Here is a 4,376-nt window from a genome sequence, read left to right as displayed (position 1 = left end):
CAAGCTCAACCAATGATCTCGAATCAAAACCAAGCTCTATGTTGAGCCCCAAGTGTCAATACATCACCATATATCCCGAAACATAGCCCGAAAAGCATAGGCATAAGTATACATGAGTAAAATGACTTCAGCCCAACTGTGTACAGCAGTGATTTACTATTCAAAATTAATAATTTCAGCACCAAAATCAGCTCCAAATGGTTTCCAAACAATAGGTATACATTCCCCTAATATCCAGGCATCAAACGGGACCAACCGGGCATCAAATGACAATGCCAAACAAGATGTAGCATCAAATGTCAGTGTAACACTGTCATAAACTGCCTATGGGTTGTTATGATAGTCCAAAATAGTGTTAAATCAGTCCAAATTCTATGTCAACACATCAACCATCAAAACCAAGCATCAAAGCATGTTCATATGCCCGAAATGGAGCCTTTCCAAGTGCCAATGGAGGGGGAGAGCTGTTGTTGTGACTATCAATGCTGAAGACACATATAGGAGGGCTGCGTGATTCCGCCAACTGTAAACGCTGGTCGTGGGGCTGCAAAAAATGGTGGCCAAGCTTCGGAGGGGTCCGGTTAAAGCCAAGGAAGGCCTCAAACAAGCTCTAGCAATTCTTGTTCAAAGGCAAGTGAGATATGAAGCAAGGGAGCTTCAATGGTGGCTGCCCCAATCTTGTTTACAGCCTATGAGACCTGAGAACTGAAGTAAACCCTGAAGAAAATGATCAAATACCTTTGATGTAATGCCTTGAAGGTGCCCAACAATGTCGGGAAGGTGCTCGGGAAGCCGAGGAGTAACGGGAGCTTGAAGGAGTTGAATATGGCTGCCGAGAAGGAGACTCAATGCAAGTAGAGAGTTGATGGGATGCTGAGAATGCTAGGAACCAAGCTCAAGAGTCGGAAAGCAAAGCTTTGATACCAATTGAAAGGGAGTGACAGATTGAAGGTTGGACTCAAGAGCTATGGCGGGAGAGCAATAGCAAGAAAGGGAGAGACTAGAAATGGGAACTCCAACAGTCACAATGTGTGACCGGGCCTTCCTTTATTCAAACTATCACTAAAAGAATAAATAATAAAGTGACAGTGACGGGTGCCAGTCACCTGCAGTGTGTAGTGGCGGTGACTGTCAGTGTAGTAATACATGGGCGGCTAGGCAAAGGCGCCTTTACTCCCAATAGAACCTGGGTCAAAGAGTATCAAAACTCATTGATTGTTGAGGGTCCCCCAACCCTTTAAGAGTTGCCTTTTCTTCTCATTTGGATGAGTGTTAGCTTGCACATCCGGAATAGAATTTGAGGATGGCAGAGGAGGATCTTTAACCACATTTGTTTCCTTCATTTTGTGTGGACAATTAGGCTTCATATGCCCAACTCACTACAAAGAAAGCACCTTCCTTCCTCTTTGTACTTTTGTATCTCAGAGGGTGAGAGATACTTGCACTTCTTCTTATTACCCTCTGGCTTTGAATATTGGTCATGGGTAAAGGTAGGTCTTATTCGATTAGTCATGTCTCTTCGTTGATCATAGAGCTGCTCTTGTGCTCTATAAGGACTTATCTCCAACTTTCGAGATGTACCAAGTGTATGTAAACTTTCAGCTATGATGGCAGACTCCATCATGTGAGATAAGGTTTCATGTGGATACACCTTTGTGGTTCTAGGTAAATGAGGGAGTAGGCCAGCTTCAAACTTCCTTTTCTTCTCTTCATAGCTGATCTCCATGAAAGGAGTAACCTTGAGAAGAGTAGACCAAAACTTGTCCACATAACTAGTGACCTTCTCATGCTCTTTTTGGCCTAGCCAATCCCACTCCTTAACATCATTCTCAAAATCAAGAGGCAAGAACTGAGCATAAAACTTCTTCTTGAACTTTTCCCAAGTCATGGGTTTCCTTTCCTCCAAAATGAGAGTCAACCACCAATTTCTAGTGGTGTCTTTCAAGTGCATGCCTACATGCCTTAGCTTGGACTTCTATGAGAAATTACCATAAGAAAAAGCAACTTCAAATTGCATGACAAAGGCTAACACCTTAGCAGGATCTCTCTTATCAGAGTAAGAGTCAAACTTTATGTCCTTATCCCCAGACTTGAAAGTCTTAGTCTTCTTAAGCTTGCTTCTCTTATGGTCCCTCTTTGTCCATTTGCGGATTGTACAAGACTTAGAACCAAAAGAGTAGGTACTAGAAGTTGATGAGGAGGAGGAGGAACTTAAGTATTTAGGGGAGTAGCTAGTTGCTGAGGGAGATGACTCCATCCTTATCCGCCTCACTCGAGGTGAGGTCTTTTTACTCTTCTTGACCCGAGAATCCTTCTTCATTCTAGGAAGCTTCTCAACAATTGGATGCTTTGCACCTTCACCATCAATTGTGCAATGGTTTTTCTTCCAGTATCACCATCTTTTGGAGGATTCGGTCCTTCATAAGTAGCTTTTTCCCTTGCCCTTAAGCTGTCAATCAATTGACGTACATCAGAAATTTCCAACAAGCTACAATACTCTATCAATTGAGCCTATAATTGCTCACTTGTAGACACTTCATCAGTTGCCATCTTTACCTTCTTCTTGCAAGGATCGCCTTACTTTGAGAAAAGCAAAGAGACATGCTTTGATACCACTGTTATAAGATCTAAGATACACGCTCGACTTTCTTATATACTTCAAATATATATGGCAAATATTATGCTGGCACAGAAGGAGAATAGATGAGAGAAAAGAAAGATGTAGAGAGAGAGAGAGAGAGAGGTAGAGAAATTGGCAACACACTAGGGACTAGAAGATGGGCTAGCCCCCCTCCCCTTGTGGAGTTATATTATTGACAAGGAGCAAGCTCCTCCTGTACACATAAGCCAGTTCTTACTTATAGATCTTGGAAACAAGATCATGGTTCCTTGCACGGTATACAACCAGCTAACACTTGTATAACTTGAAAGTTGGCACATTTTGATCCTTCTTGAGTCTCCTTCTCTCCTACACAATATGTGTAGGGATCTCCTCTTGTTGGCGCTTGATTTCAATAGAGCTTCCATAGCACTTGCACCTTTTCTTCTCCTCTTGGAACTTGATTTCAACAAAGCTTCCATAGCACTTACACCTTCTCTTCTCCTCTCGAAACTTGATTTCAACAGAGCTTCCGCAACACTTGCACCTTCTCTTCTCCTCTTGGATGCATGAAAAGTGATGCTTCCTTTACCTCCCTCACACCCAAGGAGAGCCTCCTCTTTTATAGGCTTTCAAGAGCTTCTCTTCTTGGAGAGAGACTTGAGTTGATCTTCATGCAAGATGTGGTTGTTCTAGGACCTACTCAATAGCACTAATTTCGAGATATCTCTCTGTACGTTGTTCGGATGAAAAAACGTCAAACACGAAAGTTGTAGATCTCACTGTTTTCGATAACCCTTGAGGCCCATTTTTAGAGATCGTCTTTCTATTGCGAGATATTTTAAAAATGGATTCACCATGTCTTTTTTAAAAAGAATAGCTTCTCAAACTATACTCTTAACTTGTAGTCCATGCAACCACCTTAAGATTAAATTTCCTTGCTTGTGCTTGAACCTTAAGATTGACTTCCACACAAAAGCTTGTGTCTTTTTAGACCTTAGAAAGAGAAAATCACTTCTCTCCTCACTTCCAAAGGATCACATCTCTTGTTTTTCTTAATGAGAGAATTACCTCTCTTGTCTTTCTTAATGAAAGAAAAGACCTTAAACCTTGACTTATAAGGGAGAGGATGACCCCAAATGGATGCAATGCTCATTACACAAAGTAAACGTTCCTAGGCGTCCCCGGATGCACACATAAATACATATATACAATGCTAATGCACTTCCTCTTCTTAGAACTTAATCCATCTTCATTTATGTGTAACTCCTTGGTTCTTGTGTAAACTCTTACACTTGGCAAACACGTCTTTTCCCCTTCATAACTTGTATTGCCTGTACCAGATATCCCTGTCACAGTGCTTTGATCACCCCATTAAGTGATGCACTAGGAATATTGGTCTCTAAATGGTCTCATGGCCATGCTAGATCATCATCAACACTTAAAGAAAAGTGAGTCATTAATTTATTAACATGAATTTATTAAATAGAGAATGCGTAATAAGCAATAAATTTAGTGACACCCACACTGAGAGTGAGTGCCTCCTAGCAAAAAGCAAAGCCACAGCTGTAAAGACAGTAATGCTAGAGCAATAACGTGCATTCCTATGAATAGTGTTGAATGTCACGTAGCCATGAGGAGAAGAGATGGAGGAGCAACTCAAGAGAAAGTTAGAGTTGACAAGGAGGGCTCTACAACAAGGACTACATGACAAGGCACCCGGGACTAGCACCAATTTGGGACTAGAAGAGCAACATGCTCACCTACTCTCAGCTAG

The sequence above is a fragment of the Lygodium microphyllum genome, chromosome 25 (genome assembly GCF_053477565.2).
Source record: "Lygodium microphyllum isolate KBCC chromosome 25, Lygodium_microphyllum_v1.1.10, whole genome shotgun sequence".
Lineage (NCBI taxonomy): Eukaryota > Viridiplantae > Streptophyta > Polypodiopsida > Schizaeales > Lygodiaceae > Lygodium > Lygodium microphyllum.
The sequence above is the reverse complement of the archived record's forward strand: the minus strand, read 5'-3'. Positions refer to the sequence as shown.